This window comes from Typopeltis vanoorti, chromosome 21 (assembly GCF_054136105.1).
Source record: "Typopeltis vanoorti isolate ZY-2024b chromosome 21, IOZ_Tvanoo_1.0, whole genome shotgun sequence".
Taxonomy (NCBI): domain Eukaryota; kingdom Metazoa; phylum Arthropoda; class Arachnida; order Uropygi; family Thelyphonidae; genus Typopeltis; species Typopeltis vanoorti.
Window position 1 is genome coordinate 30,868,777 of NC_143569.1, and position 23,382 is coordinate 30,892,158.

Consider the following 23,382-nt stretch of genomic DNA (forward strand, 5'->3'; position numbering starts at 1 on the left):
AGAGAATGCAATTTAGAAATACATATTACATTTATTGACTTTGAAAAAGCATTTGACAAAGTTAAAAGAAACATTATTTAACATATTAAAAGAAAGACAAATACCAAATAATATTCTAAAAGCTATGAGTATATACGAAAATAATCAAATATACAAATAAGATTAAATTATGAATTATCATATCAGAGAGAAACCAAGGAGTCCTACAGGGATGTTCCCTTTCAGCAAATCTTTTTAATATTTATTTAAATGAAATAATAATAAAATGGAATAAAAATTTCCATCAAGGTACTGAACTCCTACTGTCAACTTAAACACACACCTTTTTGCTGATGACCAAATAATAATTACAAATTCTGAAGATAACTTACAGAAAGATATTTTAAATTTAAATGAAATAGCCAAAGATTATGGAATGATAATATCAACAGAAAAAAACAAACAAACAAACAAAAAAAACAAACAATGGCATTTAAAGGACTAGATCTAGTAAGAATTTAAGTAGTAATAGATAACAATATTTTAGAACAGGTCAATTCATTTAACTACCTAGAATGTATGGTTACATATGAAAAAGATATAAACTTAAAAAAATTGCGAAATATTTAAAAATAAAAGGTGTAATTGACCAGACTAAAATTATACAATACATTAGCCTACCAATACTACTATATGGAAGTGAAATCTGGATAATAAAACAAAAAGACAAACAATATTAATAACTGCTGAAATGAAGTTTAGGAGAAAAAAAATGCAAGGTATAGTCTATTATATCACAAAAGAAATGAAGAAATTATGAAAGAAGTAAATCAGGAATCAGTAATAGAAAAAATAAAGAAATATAAACATAAATGGCTGGAACACGTTGAAAGAATGAAATCAGAAAAATTACCAAAACTACAAACTATTAGGAAAAAGAAAACCAGGACTTCCACTCAAGAGATTCAAACGATGACTTCTAAGGCCGGAACAGCCCACTCTGGGCCTAAATCTTTGAAAAGCGTGATGATGAAAAAATGATATCGTTACATATACAGGATTAGGTAAAAGTCCAAGCATTCTGTTTGAACTTTTACATGTCATTGTGACATGATTCCAGTGGCGTAACGTTTGCAAGGGACCTGCGATTCTTTCATGGATCTTCATCATAATAATTTGCCTTGGGGATCTTAAACCTGAAATTATGCCTGCGCACACTTCTGCACCTTTTTAAAAACTATGTCTACACAACTCTATCAGCAGGGTTCGACAAATTACGCAAAATCCTACTTGCCACGATTGCCACGATAAAAAATGTAATCTTCCAACCCCCCCCCCTTTAATGATGTAATAGGAATTCTATAAAGTGATGCATTGTTGTTTGGAGAACATTTCCTTTGTGCGAAGACCATTGCTAGAAGAAGTTAAGAACTGTGAAAACAATATAGATTTCTTGGAAAATATAATTTGTTACATTAATTTTTGTTACTAGAATGGCCCTTTAAAATTAAACTTGTTCTTTTGTATTTTCTTAAATTGAAAAAAAAAATTGTTTAGAAAGTTTTTTTTTATTATATAAAATATTATATCGAGTCCAGCGAGTAGGAGAACGTATTTCTCGAACCCTGACTAACTCACTTCGTGGTATACAAGGAAGAAGTCGTCTAAATGTCTTCTTCATCCTGGATGGTTACTGCTGGAAGCAGGTCTCCATATTTTCTTCATTCCATTCTTCTTTCAGTCGTCCTCATCCATTGCGTTCCTCAAAATCCCATCTTTTCTTTGATTTCTTCCTCTACTTATTCCCATCATGTCTCCATTCAGACCATCTTATGTTGTTATACCTTCAGGTATGTTCAACCAGTGTCCGTCTTAACTATGAATGCATGATGTATTAAACAATATCCTGTAAACCTATTATTGTCTCAGTTAAGAAGGTATTCTAACTAATTAGCACACCAGGAATATTTCTTTTCATTCTTCTGTCTGGAAGACTCTTTAGTTTGTGAATCATAAATTTATGGTTCATAAAAACATGGTTTACGAAAAAAATAAGCTTTTTTTTCTGAATATATCCCATTGTTCTACTGATATCAAACACATGCAACTCTCTCACGAAACCTACTTACCTGGATTTCTATCTTTCTTTTCCATACAGTTTTCTTATCCTTGTCTCAAAGTTTGAATAAAACATTTTAAAAGATTTGTTTTAAAATAACTAAACTATATTTACAATAAGATATTAAACTATGCTCTTTCACCAGACAACGAACTGAGAGTGCTAAGAACAAATTCCCCAAATATGCTGATGAATACTATGAAAATACCAATATCCCAATAAAAATAACCAGGTTAAGCTAACCTAAAAGGTAAATAGTTACAAGGTTTCAGAAATATTAAAAGTATATTTTGCCAAAAACACAAATGTATAAGTATTTCTGCAAAATAAGATAAAAATGTTTTCTTTTATAGTATCCTACCCAAAGAGTGATGCTATCAAGTGTATAAGTTGGTAGCATCACTCGTGACCAAATCTAGATTTATGCTACTTCTGGCAATATAACAGGACACTGAAGTTCTTTAAAAAATAATAAAATTAAATCAATTTTCAGTTATGAATCAGAATATTATTAAAACAGAACTAATTATTCACTCAACATCTGACAAAATTATTCTTTAAATATACCATTATAATGATTCCATTAAGATTCCAACATGAAATACGGAAATAGAAATACTAATTCGGTCAAATAATGCTTACAGCGAGGATAAAAATTCTCGTACCTGTAGTTGACTTCTGTTGGCAAATTATGCAGAGGGAGCTACTAATCAATATCTTTTAGATGCGTTATTTTATTTGTAACTTCTTTGCAGAACAGAAGTGAGTATTTTTTTTTTTAGCGAATGCCTTAAAAAACATGAAGACTTTTTTTTTGCTACTGCTCAAGGAAGAGGAAACGAGTATTTCTGCAGATGAGCAAATAGAATATTTTCAGCATACTGTTTATTTGTCGTTTCTTCGAAGAAGCTACAAGTATCACTTATTACGAAATTGAGTTCGTATAACCTGGCTAGCCTGAGGCTTCAGGTGACCCAGAAATTGATGTGATCCGATAAGTTTTTATACTACGAGAGAAAACAAACTGATAAGTGAAATTTTCATACAACTACAGTTCCTTTTTTATAACTTTAGTTGTAATGAAATTTTCATCTATTTGTTTGCTTTTCTATTTCCATAGTCACTTAATTTATTTATTTACGCCTATAAAGATGATGGTACGATGAAAATGGCTTGTGTAATAGTTTGCATGGTTGCATAATACAATTTAATTCTGGTGTTTATTCAATAAAATGTTGATTATGCTGTGTTAAAATCACCAGGAAAAAAAAAAACTAGGACAACTACATTATTGTAGTTCTTAAGTAGTTTGGAGTATGGTCTTTGTATGAAGATAAAAGGATAAAAACTCAACTGATCCTATTGTACAAGTTGACATTCGTAACCGTAAAATGCTAACAGATATTAAAATGAAATTAATAAAATTGGATGAAATAAACAATTACGAAATAATGGCATCCATTCAAATGTAAAGGAAGACTGTTGTCGCAATGGGGTACACCAATACTGCAGATAATGATTTAATTGTCGTTCACTTATATAAACAGAAGTTCGTATTCTATCTCATTTAAACAAGCTGCATTTTAAAATTACTTTCTATCCTGACACAGCCTACATAAATAACGATTACATTCAATTTAGAGAAAAGCAAAATATGCGATGTTTTTTTTTTTTCCACAAACATCTCCATGATAAAATTTAAGAAAAGCGTAGTTGAAATTAAGGAATTGCTACAAGCTATCATCAAAACAATGGCCACTTATCCAACAGATGCGTGTGATGCCACCAGTAACATGGTGCTTTAATCCTTGTAAAAACACTGCGCTTGAACGAATTGATATTTATATTGGGTAACAATTAGATGGAAGATATATGCAACATATCCCAGAAACTGTAGCAGATTAGTGATGTGTTGAGTTAAGAGAAAAGGGATTCACTGATGCTCTCTTAGAACAGCTGGAGATTGGAAGGCCGTTTGTGAAACAACTTGACATTTCAGCTGCAACGGACTGCCGGACAGCTCCCACTTATTGTAGGCTTAGCATAAATGGCGAAATGATTGACGTCAGATCAGAAGTGGCGTTTATGAAAGGCCAAAAGCAAAAAGTCTACGAGATCGCGGTTGGACTGAATCTGTAAGTGAGAGAAAGAAATCATTGATATTCCAAACTGTCCTCTTTGGACAACATCAAGAATTTCAAGTACGTTGGATGAATCACTTTGAATGTGAAAATAGCGTTCTAAGGTTGGGTAAATTTAAGATTGGTACAGAGTTACCAGCTTGATAGATGAAAAGTAGTGTAAATGATGGCTTTGTTTTTGTAGGCTAAAGAAAATACTGATGTAATGAGTGTGGCGAGATGAGAGTGCCAAAAATGGATTCATGAGGCGTGTCCAGAATGGGATAATTTAGACAAGTTCTGCTGCGGATCTGGTCTGTAATAGTGGTAATTTGCAGTTGTTTGGCTGAAGAAGTCGGCTATTACCAACTTTTTCCATTATTTTAGAAAGGGCTAAAGGTAAGAGGAAATAGTCTGACAATTTGATTACAGAATGTTCTCTCTTTTTTTGTTTGCAATCATCTGAATATGTGCTTCGTCCAGCTGGAATATTCCAGAAGAATTCTATATTCCAATCTATATATTCTTCAAGTCCAGAAGAGTATAGAAATTATATAGAATGTGTTAGTAGCATCCCCCCTAAACCGGGAGACGCAATAAGGAGAAGAATACTTTCTCGTCTCGGTAGTTAAAAGATTCTACTGTTTTTCTGGCGAAAGACTATGGAAAGCATGCGGTGGTGCATTGTTTCTGATATGGTTGGATAAGTTTGCCTTGATTGTCTATGCAAAAGTTGGCAGATGAAGAATGATATCAAGAGGTCAGCTTTGTCTTCAGTTATTGTTACTGTATTGTTATCTTGGCGAGAGAGAAGTTACATTCAATGACATTTACAAGGTACCAGAGGAAATGGCTGTGATTTAAACAACCATAATGCTTAATATACTTTTCAATTGTTGTGGTCTTCAGTACAGATTGAGAATGAGCCGGAGTTTTTTTTTTTATTTTTTTTCCCGCCTAAGACCTCCCCTGAACATTGGTTGGAATGTCATGGCTTGGAGGTTGGTGGAATTTTGAATATGAGGGAAACAAGGGCGATTTCTGTAACATTATAAAATCAAATATTCGGATATGGATAGTAGAAACAATTGTTATACCATGAAAGGAGGAACACCTGTTTATACTTGGCTCCGTTGTAATACTAAGGCCAGGTGGTTTCAGAGGTGATGGTCTGAGTTACAGATATATCACTCCTAAAATAGTTTTGGAAGACAAACAAGTTAAGAAAGGATAAAGAGCGTTGGATGAATGAAAAGCTGTCCAGTATTCTCTATTATTTGGTTGATAGATCGAAAATTTAGATAACTGCTTACATCAAACACCAAAGCATCTGTTTCTTCTGGGTAAGGAACTCTGGAAAGAATAACAGTTGGAATTGTGCACTTGAAAGTCCTTAAGTAAGATTTTTGTGGGAAGTTTAACTTGTTATCCATGAAGTTTGATTTCCTGCAATCTTATACTTTGCAGAATTGGGGGGGGGGGGAAAGCAGTAGACACAACAGATGAGCGATACAAAAAGCAGAAAGGAAACCTTCAGCTAATAAGAGGAGTTTCAATATTTTGCATTGAATATTCAACCGTACGAATGGACACATGCCATTCGTACGGTCTGATAAACAGATGGACGTGTGCCACTTTTAATGCGGAATAACACATAGTTTAATTAGGACAGTCAAAATGGACTCTAGTTGTACCTGCTATTTGAGGTTCGGTCAAAAACAAGTGGCCAAGCCTGGATGTCCAAGGATAGTGCATATAATTGAAGTTTGCATTTAAGGCAGCAACAGGATTATATTTCAGCTAGTGGAAAGCCTGATGCATCTTCATCGAGTTCAGTCCTGTGCACCATCTAGCGGCTGGTCAATGAAACTGCTTCACTGCTGTACCCTCGAATGGAGGATGTTTTAAATGATGTTCAAGTATCTCTACAGTATGTTTGCCATGCCATTGAACAATTTGACTCACATCGCATTTAGAAGAGGAGTGAAGGAAATATAAGCTGAAAAGAGCTCTTGCTCTGGAGATCAAACATGGTATTAGTCACTCCATGACTAAGCAAGTGATATCTTACCCAATCACTTGCTTCTCCATCAATAAGCAAGTGATTGGGTATTTCTTAGTGAGAGAAAAATCAACTGCCTCATAGGAGGTCTAGTTATCATTTCGTCAGACTAGGAAGATATCCTTTACAGGGGAATATTCCACGGTTTTGCTAGAGTCCATTTAAAGGAAACAGATCGCACTCCGAGAAAGTAGAGGTGACTCGGATGGCTGTACACTGCGTTTCACTGGTCTCTTAGTGGTCCAGATATGTAAGGTGAATGGAAGGCTTAGCAATACAACAGATGGGATTTCTAATTACTCAAAATTATACATTTGATTTTATATTAAAAACATGGAATGCAAACTAAGTATGATTAGTAAAATCGGAAGAAAGGAAGAATAACATACCTAACACTGACATCTCAGTACAGAATTCTCATGGACAAAAATTTGAAGATCTCGAGTCCTAACTAGTCCCAATAAAACTACCCTAGGTAGCGGTCATATTATACTAAATAAACGTCCAATACTTGTACTTTTTGAATTTGTTTAAGATATCCATTTCTAGAGTACTTTTCCAGAAGTTTATTTCTTTAAACGATTTTGTAGTCACTCTCCTTAAACAGTATTCTTTCATTAGTTAAAAACAATGTGGGAATGACCTGTTTTTATGAGAAGAATCAAATTCGGGTCAACAAATCCTTCACGCTATAGTAAAATTATAAGCTAAATGTAAAACGTTTTGCATCTTCCTCATAACAACACAGAAGTAAACAAAATTATGCCATTTCTTTCTCTTTTTTTAATAATTAAACTACAAGTGCAAAATATATTAAAAAACGACGAATAAAGATTTTTAAAATATGAAATATAACTACTCGTTTTTCTATCAAAAAATTCTTAATGTTTATATTTTTCTTTTACATTATGTGATATTTAATACATTTGCTTACCACCGTTGATTATTTATTGTGGTAGCGAAGTTATTTTATTTCGAAACAAGCAAAACATATGCCTTAATTTGGAATTACATGAAGAAAAAGATCGCACGAATGTCTCCTTATCCTATATTTACCAATGGAGAAGCAAGCAGCAATTCAGATAATTTTGACTTAATGATGGGTGAATTGAAATAAAAAACACTCATTAAAATATCAGAAAAATTAAGACCACTTCAAAATAAACAAAACTGTCAATATAAGTATTGATTCAAAATGGTGAAAATATAAGTAATTCATGACTTCGCAAATCCATTGCCCTTCTTCCTCATTTAAGCACTCACTGTCTTCCTAAACTTATATAGGAAGACGGCACATTTCATCCGGGTATGAAACATCTGCAGTAAAATACGAACACATTTATATGACTTCTCAATCCTGGTCATTCTTTTATTATTATTATTATTTTTTTTTTTTCATTGACTTCAGATAGAGGCGCTGTATATAAAAAAAAATGATTTACTAATTTAATCATCCTTATGGCCTTCCTTTCTTTTTTTTACCTTTCTATCTCCCCCCCCCCCCCTTGAATTTTTCCCCCAAATATGACCCCGCTTCTTCTGTTTTGCATTCTCTTTTTTTCTGTGTTACAACAGAAAATGAGATCACAACCACAGGTAAGTGATTTGTGATCTTTCTTATTTATAATCCTAAACAAACCGTGTATTATTATTAATAATACAATATTTGGCCTTACAACTATGCCCTCTCTATAATCCTTACTATAATCTACTCTTTCCCCTTTAAATATACCCTATTCCTCTTTTTGGTTTAAATTCGGAAGAAGGCTATTCAGAAGCCTTAAGGTAGCAGCCCTACACAATGGAACTATTCCATCGTCAGGCTAGTCCCCTGACATGGAATAACATAATTCTACTTATAAACTGACAGAAAAAGATAATCGGATTGAATCTATGGAAAACGACCCTGGAATGGAAAAGGAAAAACAAAAATGGAAACGAAAAAATATAATACACACAGCAAACTGGAATGTAAGAGAAATAGCATATAAAGAAATAGAATTAGACCAGCTATTAAATGAAAGAAATTTTAAAATAGTAGTAATCACTGAAACAAAAAAGAAATTAAAGGAACTATGAGAACCGAAAATTTTAATGTGATATACAGTGGAGTCGACAGAGACCAAAGAGCACAAGCAGGAGTCATGATTTGGATTCATAAATCCCTTTCAAAACAGTTAAAACATTATAAATTATGGAATTAAAGAATAATAGAAGCTAGAATAAAAATAGATAGAAGCTATTTAACAATAATTGGTTTATATGCCCCAGAAGAAGGAAGAGAACAGGATAATATTGATTTTTATAATCAGCTACAAAACATATAGAATAAAATAAATAAAAATGATTACGTAATTTTAGCAGGAGACTTAAATGGAAGAATTGGAAACACGAAAATTAATAATAATATAGGAATAGATGGAGAACACACTCTAAACAGGAATGGTAAAAAATTGATCGACTTTGTAGTTATAATAACCTAAAAATAATGAATTCCTTCTATAAACATAAAGACATACATAAATATACTTGGGCAGCAAGAGGATCGAAATCAATATTAGATTATTTTATATTAAATGAAAATACATCAAAATTTTCACTAGATGTTAGAGTTCACAGAGGATATGAAATAAGCAGTGACCACTTCCTTGTTAAAATAAAATTAAGATTACCACCTAAATGGCTACAAGTAACAAGAACAGAAAGAAAATTTGAAACATTTGTTTATAAAACTAGACTAGTGAATGAGACAAATGTACAATGGCTATATGAACAAAGAATTAACCAATATCTAGATAAAATAAAACAAAATGAAGAAATAGAAATAGAATGGCTTAATATAAAAACGATACTAAATGCAGCAGCAAATGAAAGCTTAGGAAAGACCAAAAAATTCAATAAAAGGAAAAAAACTGAAGATCTGGGATGATACAATCAAAGAAATAATCACAAATGGTTAAGCAGTAAAAGATTAGAAGATGAAATAGAATATAAAAGAATAAGAGCCATTGCTAAAAGAGAAGTCAGAAAAAGACAGAGAATCATGGAAAAATTTGTTTCTAATTTAGAACATGAATTATATAAAAAAAAGTCCCAATGTATATAAGATTTTGAAACACTTAAATGCAGATACCAAAGAAAATATAAAATTAAACACCTAATTGAAATGAGAAGAATTTCTAAATTACTACACAGAATTGTGGATAGACAAATATTTAAAAAAAGACAACTGGCAAACAATTAACGAAAATGAAAAGGAAATAACTAAAGCAGAATTAGAAATCAGCCTGAAAGAAACAAGAAACGGAAAATCACCTGGAGAAGATAAGCTAGGTTCAGCACTATACAAATACGCAGGAACAAGATTAAAAGACAGACTCTTATTATTTTTAAATAAAATTTATTCAACTGATACCCCCCCCCCCCCCCAATAGAATGGAAAAAAGCAATTGGGATTCCTATCTTTAAAAAAGGTAATAGAGATGACCCTAAAAACTATATAGGTATCAGTATACTAAATTCCTGTTACAAAATATATAGCAGAATCTTAAATAGCAAACTATTGAAATATTCCGAAAACTTTATTTTAGAAGTACAGAATGGATTTATAAAAGGACGATCATGTATAGACCCGGCCTTTTGCCTAAAATTAATAATAGAGAAAAGAAGAGAATACAATTCAGAAACACATATTGCATTTATTGACTTTGAAAAAGCATTTGACAAAGTTAAAAGAAACATATTATTGAACATATTAAAAGAAAGACAAATACTAAATATACCCTAAAAGCTATCACAGGTATATATGAAAATAATCAAATACAAATAAGATTAAATTACGAGCCTATCATATACGAGAGAGATAAACCAAGGGATCCGACAGGGATGCCCCCTCTCAGCAACTCTTTTTAATATCTACTTAAATGAAATAATAATAAAATGGAATAAAAATTTACATCAAGGAATTAAACTTTCTCCTAGAGTAAACTTAAACACTCTCCTTTTTGTCGACGACCAAATAATAATTACAAATTCTGAAGATAACTTACAGAAAGCTACTTTAAATCTAAATGAGATATCCAAAGATTATGGTATGATGATATCAACGGAAAAATCAAAAACTATGGCCTTTAAAGGACAAGATCCAGCAAGAACTAAGATAGTAATAGATAACAAGATCCTAGAACAGGTGAATTCATTTAACTACCTAGGATGTACGATCACACATGAAAATGAAAAAGATATAAACGTAAAAATTGCAAAATATTTAAAAATAACAGATGTAATTAACTCTATATTTAAACCAAACCTAGTTCAAAAACAAACCAGACTAAAAGTATACAATACATTAGCCCTACCAGTCTTAATGTATGGAAGCGAAATTGGACAATAAAACAAAAAGACAAAGAAAGATTAATAACAGCAGAAATTAAGTTTATGAGAAAAACTGCAAAGTATACTGTATTTTATCACAAAAGAAATTATGAAAGAATTAAACCAAGAATCAGTAATAGAAAAAATAAAAAAAAAAATAAACATAAATGGATGGAAGACGTTCAAAGAATGGAAATAGAAAGATTACCAAAACAAGCCTTAAAGTACAAGCCATTAGGAAAAAGAAAACCAGAACGTCCTCTTAAACGATTCAACGATAACTTCTAAGGCCTAAATCCTTCATACGCATGATGATGATGAATACAATATTTATTATTACTGTTGTACGGGCACCTCCATGGAGTTCGAAGACTCATGTCGGGAGACCCAAACTATCTACACAATCTTTCATATCTCTCCTTGAACCCATTAACAAAAACAAAAAAAATACAACCGACTCTGGCAACCTATTCTACTCATTCACAACTCTCCGAGCAAAAGATCTAGTCCTCACATCCTCTACTAACCACACCTTTATTCAACTTCCAAGGAATAAAGGAAAAATTCCGACTTAAATGTTTCTATCATATCCCTCTCTTTCTCCTATCAACCAAATTCTGCAATCCACACACCCTCAATTTATCTTCACAGCGAACATTCCGCAGATCACTCTCCACAGCATTTTCTTTTTCTATTGCTCGTGCTTATTGATATTAGCCATCCATAAGCCTACCTAATTAACCCTCCTTACCTTAGGTACGCAATTTAATACTGCTTCCTCGATGTCCCATGCTATAAACATCCTTACTCTGCACTGTTTTATGCCATGGCGCATATTTAAGCTTCTTCCTAAGCCTGTCATAATTACCTGCCTCGTGGGTACATTTTCCTCTTCTTGACAGAATATTCCTCATGTTGTACAATCTCCGAAGTCAAGACCGCATGGTCTCTTTCACCAATCGGAGGCAATGTGGCCACCTTCGTTATAGAGCTCTTTTGATTCTATGATGAAGTCCAATACTCTCATACCCCTAGTCTCCTCTCTCGCATATTGACCCAACTAATTACCTCTAAGCAGATGTATGAATTCCATTTCCTTACTGCCGTGTGATCTTGCTTCTCACCAGTCTATATATCCACAGTTGAAGTCCCCCATAATAATCACTCGATCTGTACTCATTGTACTAATTTGGCGATTCGTGTCTTCCAGAACATGAATCGGTAGGGAAAAAGATGACGAAATCACCTCGACAAAATAAAAATATGAACTATCTTTAGTTAAGTTATCCACACACACACAATCTCATTCATCCGGTTCTCCCTCACAAATTACTCGATCCAATCGCTACCAATGCTACAGCATCTAGTTTTCTATTTAAGTAAAAATGAACTGATTATGGGGGGAATTTTCTGCATTGGTCACTGTTCACGTTGATTTCTATCACATCACGAATGTGTAGTTATATCCCGTGACTTGTCTACAGAAAAGAGACAAAGTGTTCCGTTTGAATACGTCATTCATACGTAATTATTAGTTACAAAACGTAATAGAAAATTTTTTTGATAAGGAAAAAAAATGTAATCTGCAACAATTTCAGATCAGCAATATGCTTCATGATATGCATATTTTGCTAATTTTCAAACAATTAACAGATTAATTTCGAATTAATTTTGGATATTTTGTTTCACTTAGCATTGTTTGAGACAATCATACATTAAAAGCATACGTTATGCTTATAAAGACGGCATGAAAAAAACTAAAATTTAAAAGAAATACGGGTAACAAACATGATTATAAGACAAGGATGACAGGGAAAATCCATGTTTAGTTCTATGGGACAATCAGCTAGAAGGCTTGAGCTGTCAATGCCAAATTACATTTAACTTTGGTTGCAAGGTTTACAAAAGTTTTGCGAGGAATTCTCATTAATGAAAGCACTGTTCCAATGAAGTGGTGCCTTACGAAACTACTGAACTACAGAGGCGTCTGCTAAATAACAGGTTTTGTGTTTCGACTCTTGTGGGGGGTGGACAAATATCTTGTTTATCAATGTCAGATACTTTTTGTGTCGAATACAAGCCTGTCTGCCTCGTTGTTGGTGGCGCCATCTAATGAAAGTAAGACGAACAATGAGTTGAAAATTCTTAGGCAATGAGAATGAAAGTTTATAACTTGTGACTGGTTTAGCATTATCCAATGGAATTTATTTTAATAACAGAACTTTTGAGACTGATTACAAGAGTAGCAAGGAAAAGCAACATAATCCCACCTCTAAAACGTGCACTGTCTATTTTATGCAGAACTGCAATGACCAACATTATTTCATTATCCAGAGAAAAATTGGTAATTGGTGATTTATTTCTCATCAACACAAATAGTTTAAAAATTTTCCTTTTAAAAAAAAAAAAGCTCGGAGGATGCTTCAAAGCAATTTTAAGTGCTGAATTCGAAAATAACGTTTTTTTTTTCTGACACCTAGAGATATTAAGGATATGAATAATTAAATGAACAGTTTTCTATTAAAATAAATTGTCTCACGTCTCCATCGCTATAGTTGAGTGCACCAAACTGTCGACATGATAGGCAAAAGGAGAGAAGAATATTAAAGATAATTCCCTCAACTCATTCTCAGTCTGACTAGTATTACACGAATGCATATTGTGGGTGTTCTGCAGTTTTCGTCAATTTTTATTAGTTACAGGATTAAAAATCAGAGTTGGTTATATAATTATTTCTATAATTATGCATTCTGTTTATTGCTTCTCATGTCAACCTCTAGCTTATCTAGAAATAACTCCGGGTATCATTTGAGTTGAAAAAATTTTCAAAATTGTGTTCATCACTTGCTTCTTCTAGATATGTCGTAAAGAAATCTAAAGAAAGAAACTTTTTGACATTTGAAATAAAATCTGTTGCGTCCAAGTATTATTATTAAATCATAAACTATCTTAAACCAAACCAAGACAAGTTTTGAGGCGTTTTTTTGTTACCTACTACACACTTACAATGATTTTGTTTTTAAATTATTTCTTTTTCTTGTGTGTTTGAGGTTATTTAACTTACTCTTACATTGCTAAGAGTAGTATGAGCACATTTTATTTATATACGGTTAGTATGAATACATTTTGAAGTAAATTTGTTTTTCAACGATTCTGGATCTTGTGTTGTCCTATCTCTATCTGTGTGGTTCTTTACACAAAAAAAGAAAACATTTATCTACTTTTTTTTGTTCCCCTCGTATAAAAGAGTAAGCTAAGGGCTTCATGCTCCTTAAATTCTGCTCTGCAACTGAACGCGATCCTTTTCTCCAATCACTTCAGGGTATGCAATAAGCAGAGTGGTGGTAGTGGTTCTCACACCAGGTTTTACATACGATACTTCAACTCTTCGCTTTTGCAAACGAATAAGGAATATATAAGAGATGCATCTGGCAACACTTGAGGCAAAAAGGCAAAATTTGCTCATCCCATCATTTATTACTACGCGTATGTTATTTATTTTTAAGTTCAGAAAAAATGAGAAATACAAAAAAACAAAAACAAAATTAGTCTTCGGTAAGACGTCGTGTGTATTTTTCAATGCATATTCGACTGAATTTGACATAAATTTTCAGAGAAAAATTAGCCAAAACACCAAACGTAGTATACAAGACAGAGTTTAAACCAGAATTCACTTATTATGGGAATAGGATAAGGATGTGTACTTCCATTTTGTAGATCTGGAAAAAGCATACGACAAGATGCTCAGAGAAAAGCTTTTCAAAACCCTTCAATTATATGGGGTGGATGGAACATTACACAGAGCACTACATAGTGTACATTTAAGTTGTCAGTCAACAGTTAGAATTGAAGGAAATGCAGGAAGATAGTCTGATGTAAATTCGGGAGTAAGACAAGGATGCGCATTATATCCGCTCTTATTCATTATCTATATGAATTATATTATAAAAGAATGTGGCATCAAGCTTGATATTAGAATTGGAGTTGTCTAATGTAGTCTTTGCTTTATGTAGATGATGTTATACTTTTAAATGCATTTAGTGTAAGTCTCTAGGATTCACTAACTAAATTGAATAATAGCTGTAACTAATTTGGCATGAAAAGCAGCAATAAAAACTCCAAAACTATGAAAATAGGCAGCATAGAAAACATCAGCTGCGTTCTGAATGGAGAACCTATAGAGCTGTAAAATATTTCAGCTATTTCTAAATCTGGAAATAGACAACCGAATAAGCAAAGCAGTATGGCAGGTAGCCAGCTAAATAAATTTATATGGAATGAGAGAGAGAGAGAGAGAAATTAGCCAAAACACCAAACTACCAGTATTCAAGACAGTGTTTAAACCAATTTTAAGTTATGGATCTGAGAGTTGGGTTAGAAATAAAGCACTTGATCAAAGACTGGAGACCACAGATTAAACATTAATTAGGGGAATGAACCTGTGATACAATCATATTAAAAATGAAGATATTATAAAGGAACCTGACATTATTGGAATTCAAGAATGTGTCGGCAGAGCTAACCTAAGGTGGTATGGTTACTTAAATAGAATGGGTGAGGAAAGGTTAGCAAAACAAGTTTGATGCCAAGATAGCAAGAAAGAGAATGAGAGAGGTCTAGGTAGATTTATTTAGTCAGAAGGGTCTTAGGAGGACAACATTTTAGATATGACAATATTGGAGTTCTGACAAGTAATAGAATAATTTGGAGGGAAGTGTCGATAGGAATTAGTGATAATGTCAACTTCGTGTTACTATGACACGAACACCTCTTCTGGGTACACGTCAGAAAATTGGTGATGCATTTTATTAGGAGATAACTCCATATCTTCATATAATTCTCCAGTTACTACAAAATAATTTATTTTTCCCATTATGTTATTACACAGGTTGACTTGGATTAAATTTGGATGAATTAATACGGTGATTGCTGTTCTTTTCCTGCACCTAAAACACCACAATAAGAAGCTTCATTCATTCATTAAATTCAGAATCTATCTTAAGCCAATCGCAAAAGGTAAAAGAATTCACTTTTTTCCTAATTAAATACGGCCTTATATCCAAAGAAGTTCTGAGTTTTTGAAAAATCGAAATCTCAAGATAAGACCATGAATTTTTGCTTTGTGATTTCTGATTTTTAAATTTTGAATCAGATTTTTCCTTCGTTCTATTTGTCGAAATTTATTCTTATTTACTAATATTCGGAAGTTGAGATACAGATTCGTTTGAAACGAATTATTAACAGGGCATCTTAGGGTCAGCGAAAAAGGCCACGAGGACAGAGTATGAATGGATCACGTTAACCATTAAGGAATTTAACAACAAAGAAGCATGCAATCTACGTAAGTACTTGTTTTTTTTTTCTGCAAAAAACCCCTAGTAATTATGTATGCCGTTGATTTATTCTTGATTATTGCTAAACTGACTCCTGAGATTTATAAACTAGAATCACAACGTATTACATCCATACTAGGAGTTTTTTTTTTTTTTTGCATTTGAGACATCCCTTTACTATCAAAATCAACAGTAAAAGTGTCCTTGCTGCTGTTGTTTACACGTTTCCTCTCTTAAGTGACTTCATGTTGAAATTTATAAAGTATTCTTATTAAAATATCAATTCAAATTTGATTCAGGGATTGGACAATTTCATCTATCATTCCACCGCTAAAAATTGATATGTAAAGGTGCATATTATTACGTGACATCTCCACGGAGTCCAAGGACTCATTCTGGAAGGGCACTCTTAAACACTAACTATCTCATCATTATCATCTACACAATGAGCCATTTACCGCGCATTAGTATTACTTTTGTCTGTTAATTATTAAAAAAAAACAATTGCCCATTCTTGGCTTTGTTCGTTTCAGTTTCCAAGCACGAAGTTAATAATAGCATGCATTTGTGCTACTGTTGGTAATTTATCTACTAATTGTTTAAGAGAATGAATATCGCCATCTGTAATTAACATTACTTCACAGTAAGTTCTTTTCTTTAGTAGGGATAAGCCTTGAAAAATTAACTCCACTATTACTCGTTTTTCTAATTAATATCAGAAGTTCACCAACAAAAATAAGGAAAGAACAATATAAGTGGTAAAAGAGATATACATTCGTGCATGTTCCTCAAGTAACCATTGGTTACGATGGTCGGACCAGAATGAACAGTTTTCTAGACCAGATGTGTCTTGAACGTCTACTGCTGAGTCATGCCATAAAGTTATAATTTAATTCTATTAAGATTCTGTTTGATATTGTCAATCCATTTCATTCGAGCCAACCACTTTTCCTAACACCTTCCAGATCACATGTCCTACTAACCTCACGGTTATATAAAATGTAACAATGATAATAAGTTAGTCAGGTATTCCATAAGCTTTTACAATTTTTCATATACTTAGTCTGGCAACCGAGTTAAATTTTTTTGTAATCAACATGACATTTGACTGGAAGTTTCTGAAATTTCTCACGCATCTATCTCAATAAGAATAAAGAATCGATCCTGTTTGCCACTAAGTTACTTGTTAACCAGATCCTTTATCTTCTTGAATATAATAATGATTTATATTTTTTCATCAAACACTTCATCAAAAAATATTTTGATGAAGTGTTTGGTAAACTTGCCATTTCGATTCTGAACGTTTTCTATCAGCCAGATAAGTCACTAATTGCCTCCCACTTCCTTTTAGTATTTCTGCAGTAATCTAATTACATCCTTGCGATTTATGAAGTTTTAATTTATAGTCAATTTAATTTCTTGTGTATAATGGCAGTGATATGAAATTGGGAAGTGAAACCAGTCTGTTCACCAAATACTCTTGGGTTACAAGACTGAATATTGTTTAAAAGATTATCAAAATTCTCCGACTGCATTGTCATGATATCTGGACCTTGAATTGAGTTTTTTGTTTTAATCTTTTAATGCTTTCACTCTATTCTCTCTCTTCCTACATAACTTAATAACTTCATATAATTAATTGTGATTGTTCTCTCTATCTACGTCTTCTACCATGCTGTTAAATCAGAAGTTATCTATTTTCAACTGCGATTTTATTTGTTATATTAACTTCTCTAAACCTTCTCATTATTTGGATAATTCTTCAGCCTCTTTCTGCATTCCCTTTTCTCAGCAATTGTCCTATCACTCAAATATTCATGCCTTTGCTTCTCCTCAACACATAGGATTGCTTAATTTCATGCAAAGTCGTCTTCAAACCATCTTACTCACTTTTAACATTATGGTCTTTTAGGCTGATAACATCTCAAAAATAATTTCTTCTTCGAATTAGTAAAATAACTTTACATTTCAAAATTATGGAATTCGTACGTGTTTTAAAATATCACAGGATCCTGCCACATAGAAAGCAAAACAGGCAGAAAAAAGATGGCATTTAGAAGGTGCTACACGTGCTTCATATACTCAGCACTGCATTGCTCAATGCTTCCGTGTCAATAGCGAGTGGTAGGTCTTAAGAGTGCATTTTCTAAGTTTCAATCGCATTAGTGCTCAGATCCTATCTCTGTATCCGGGTGTTCCGCTCAGAACTTGTCCATTTACTATTAATTAGGACATGCTCAATCATGTTTTTGTGGATATCAAATTTACTCATAAATATTGTTATGCCTGAAGTACATTTGATTATTCTCGAGTCCATTTAGCGTGCGATTTCACCATTGTTACTGCAATTACCAGTGCCAAATGGTAGATTTCACCCTCCCTAATATCTCTAGTTTCCCTGGTTTTGCCCTCTCACTAAACACTTTCTCCAAACATCTAACTCCAAAGCCATTCAATTAAATTTATTTATTAGCTCCATAGAATCATTTAAAGTTTTTACCTATTCACCAACGATTTTACTAAATATATATACATTACCTACTCCATTGATGTATTCATTCTAATTGAGTATTTTACAATTCGTGGTTACAAAAAATAATATAAAAATAAAATCCAGTATCCTCCAAAACGGAATATCCCAATATTTTTCTTAATGAAAATATTACTGAATGCGAGTATATAAATAAAAAATGAAAAGTATTTTTTTTTAAATTAAATATCGTAACCATAATTGTGTGTTAAGTCATTGAAAATACCCGAACAACTATAATGGTAAGAACTCCCACATTTGATAATACGGTTGTGAACTCAAACGTGTAAGATATTTCCTTTATTTCAGTTACAGAAGAAATGAACCTAGAACCATAAGAAGTTTTTACCTACTAATCAACGATGTTATTAAATAAATATATATTATCTACTCTACCGACGCATTCTTGATTTGTTTCAAATGCACCAGTTTGTCAATAGATGACGCCACTAACTAGGACAATCCCATACAAACTCGTTATCAAGATTAAAGGGAAATGGGTTGCACGTAAAAGAATCAGATCAAAAATTCTACTTTTGAGGAAAAACAGGTCGATCCGTTTGCTGGAACATCACAAGAGGAGATACGAATTCTATAACCAAAGAAGGACGAGTCCTAAGGCTAGCTATTCGATTCTCATGTTAAGAGACCAGGACATGCATTTTAATGCCTCAGTGATAAACAATTCCATTTATCACTTAGACACATGAAAGGACGCAGTGTCGATTCTTGTCATAAAACAACTCTTCATAGTCTTCCTCATGAGATAAATGAAAATTAAAATAGGCTAGATGACCTTTCGCAACGGAACCATTGCAAACATTTGTTATGGAAAGGGATCAAATATGCATTCTTCTGAATTCCAAATTAGCCATCTGTTACTTTTTTTTCGAAAGAAGATGACTGGGAAGAAGCCTTGGTTAAGAATGAGACAACTGTGTACTCAAAACAGTTAGCTTAATAAGAGCATGATGTATGTGTGATAAACTGTAATTCATGAACGTGTGTGGGATGCCGTTTGACTTTAATAAGCTGCCTGCTGATTCACTTTCTTCCAGGAAACAGAATTAAGAATTTTTAAATAACAGTTATGTTTATTTTCTTTACTAAATAAATAAAAATATTACAGATAATTTGTTGTTGGAATCTACCCACGAATGTTTATAAATTTAACTTCCATTAGCAGTATTGGTGTGTGTGTGTGTGGGGGGGGGTGTTAGGGATTAGATAATCCGGAAGTCCAAGTGTAGAAACCACCTGGAATTCAAGCGACTTCAGACCTTCAATAAACAGGGCGTTCGTGTTTCATCAAACGGATCGATGAAATTCATTTCTCGCCTGAACACATTCACTAATATCCACGCATACAGCACAGTTGAATTCCAACCAAAGGCCTATTGATTGAAGAATAGAAGCACCATCATCAACTGGGCCTTCCAAGGCAGGCTAAAGATATACGAAATTAATCCAAACTATCCCGGACAGGATTTATTATTTTTGTAGTGAAATATAATCAAATGTAAGCAACTTCGAAGGAGATACTCCAAGTAGACTCTCTTCCTGAATATATGTAGCGAGTTTAAGGATCTTTCCATTGTTCAATGCTCTATTTAGGAGCGTTTGTGTAGCGTAGTATTTAGTTGCATATCCACAATAGTTTGAAACCGCATTCCTTTTATTTGGATGTTTTTTTAAATCAAGATAACAAGAAGTCGCAGGAGAACCAAGTTTATGAGTAAGAAGGGAGGAAGATGTTATGAGGGTACTATGCTCGATTAAAGCATTTCTAGACACCAAGCTTTGCAGTGATAAAATATAAAAAAACTCTGGAAGGTCACTAGCGAAGTAGTTTCCGATAATGAATCATTTGCTGAAAGCATCAGCAAATGATTCTTTAGATAGTGTGATTGTCAGACTATCTGCATAAATAAGAAGATCCGAATTCCCTTGGCATTTGACCCGATTTCTCTCCCTTTCTTCAGCCGATGTGAGGACTGCGTCTTCCATTGTGACATTAGTTGTTTTAGGTGGTCTTGTCACGTCTACAGCTGAGCATGGTGCACATGCTTTGCTTGTTCGACTCATCCACTTCGTATTGAGAAGGATGAAAAATATGCTTAACCTTTAAGTTAACTTACTTATGGCCGGATTAAATATTCATTATGGTAACTACATTCAATACTGTTCTATTCGTTACGTTTCCATACGTGTCCCAGAAATTTGAACTTTTTTTCTATGATTGTCTTCTTCAATACTTGATTTTCTCTTATTTCACTCAAGACTTCTTTGCTGTTTTTTTTTCTTTATCACTAATACTCTCCAAGGTACATTTCAAATAATTCATTTTGGGTCTTCTGCACAGTTGATGTCTCGCAACCATATAAGAATATGCTACAAACAAATGTTTTTATAAATCTCATGTTCACAGAAAACCGCATTTGCTATAACATGCAGTTAACCCTTCACAGAAAGAGTGTGATTCAAGCTTTGAATAGAGAAGACTATTCCTCTCTTGAAATAGCTAAAGGGGTGTCCTGTAGTCAATCTACTGTGGTACAGCTGCTGTCGAAAGTGAATGAAACCGGATCTGCTGAAAGGAAGAAAGGGGGCAGAAAGAAAGCCACAGTCTGCACCATGCCGAGATCGACAGACTGTCATCATCATAGCCAGGAGCCCTAAAAAGAAGCCCTTGTTGACAAAAAAAAAAAGAAATTGGCCCGGATAAATTTTGCAAAGAACATGCCAAATGGATCCCTGATCAATGGAAAAGAGTAATTTTTTCTGACGATAAAAATTTTAACTTGCAGGACCGATGGCAGACAGACGGTTCGAAGACGATCAGGGTAAAAATTCAATCCTGACCATCAGGCGTCAACATCAAATGATCTGGGGCTGCATGTCGTACCATCGTTTTGGTACGACATGCATTTGTGATTCAGTGAATGCACAACCAGAAAATGTTGGAAAATTTGTTGCCTACTATCAGAGACCACTTGACCGTAATGACGAACTGCATCTTTCAGGATCACTCTGCGCCTTGTCATAGGGCAAAAAAGTAAGTAATGCTATGATAACCCTAAAATGTACCACACGAATTAAGTTTAGTACTTAAAAAAGCTTTAAGTGTTGTTTGTAGATTAATAAGTGGCTCAAATGAGCAACTACTGTAGCTAGGAAACAGCCCAGATCTCAACCCCATTGAGAATTTGTGGTACCAAATGGAGACTCAAATAGGCAAGAAGAACCGAAAACAGTTTGGGAGCTCCAAGAAGCTATTATAAGGATATGGAACAATGAGTTGACAGTTGCATCCATCAGGGAAACTGATTTTGTCAATACTCCTCCGATGCCAAGCTGTATATGAATTTCTTCCCAAGTTAAAAATCCACTTTTTGAAGTGCTAAACAGCCAAAACGGATTTTGAAATATTTGCAAATTTGCCAAATTTGTTGTCATTTTTTAATTATGTCACATCTTGTACTAAAAAGCCAAATATTAATTAAAAATATTATATTACCTTCTTTGTAACAGTTACTGTATTATTATCCCTTTTCAAATAGGCATTCAAATTTAATTTAAAAAAATGGTTACAGCAGGTGATGCGGTTTCTGTGAACGTGTGTATGTAAACACACAGTATATACATTGTTGCAAGTTTCCATGAAGTTCAAGTTATTACGATGCATCTAAAGCTCCTCCTTCGATCCCAATAGACCTAACAGCAGCCTGTGTTGCAGAGGAAACCATGCTGGATTTTAATCCTTCTCTCCCCCCCCCCCCAAAGATTTCTATGGTAATTTTATACTCTAAGAGGTTGTTCACCCTGTAGTGTAGTCGATGAACAGGAAAAACTTTAGGCTAGAAAATGTTTTTGTTTTGCACTCACTGTGAATTAGCAAGACTTCTGCGCTCAATCAGCAGCCATATTTCTGTGTTACGACGTCAATATAGGCGGTGTTTTCTGTTACTTTAAAAATGAGATATTTTTTTAAGAAACACAACTGCGAATCTAATTTTATGCTATTTTCGTTGCATTACACACTTCGGAATTTGAAATGAATCCGTTGGAGATGACCTCTGCCTTCGGTCTCCTATTTGCAAATGCAGTTCGTATAAGACGTCGCCATTTCCTGTCATTCATCTTTGTCTTATGGGTCAAATTTTTCTTACTGTTGCAGGTTCCTCCTGTCGTTCGGAGTGGCAGCACAGCATGCACACACCGGCTTCACTAACACAACACATCCACTGAAGTCACCTGGATTGCTTTTTCTTCGAAGGTGCTTTTATACTCGGACTGATGCTCGATATGAAAATTATTTATAGCACAATAAAATTGGGCTGAATAGCTGATAGGTACTCAGTGAATCGTGTAGCTATTTCTTTTATCCAACTCAACTCTCATTCTATTATAAAAAAAGTGAGTACATTACTAAGGCATGATCGACCCTTTACAAAGCCATGTGGCTCCTCATGGAGCATCAATATCTTCATCCACCCATTTAGAAGATAGGTTTACGAAACGCGCGCACAAGACTCAATCAATTTAAAAAAAATAAAAAAGACAGAAACCTTAAATTTAAGGGGAACAAATAATTCAGTAAACTAGCATATATTTCAGAAGGTTTTTGATAGCAAGAATTTCCATCCATGTGAACATGCTCGTCTTTTTTTTTTTCTTTTTAGCACTCGATTTCTTCCCTTTTTCATGTCGTGGATCTTGAATCATCTTTATAAACTATATTTTATTACCTTTCTCCACCTTTTCTGTTTATAAAGGAGTAGAATTTGTAAAAGAACAGCTTGATACGGAGGATCGAACAAATATGTGCTAACTGGAGCAGTCTCTTGTTGAAAATCATTTGACCG

General features: G+C 33.5%; 1 pseudogene across 1 annotated transcript in view; it reads left to right on the forward strand.

Moving 5' to 3' along the window:
* Nucleotides 1–7,804: 7,804 nt before the first annotated feature.
* LOC150094701 (cuticle protein 10.9 pseudogene) overlaps nucleotides 7,805–23,382 on the forward strand; it is a 38,243-nt pseudogene continuing 22,665 nt past the window's right edge. Inside the window, exon 1 of the transcript XR_016550190.1 lies at nucleotides 7,805–7,876. The product of XR_016550190.1 is annotated as a cuticle protein 10.9 pseudogene (transcript). The remainder of the gene's footprint in view (nucleotides 7,877–23,382) is intronic.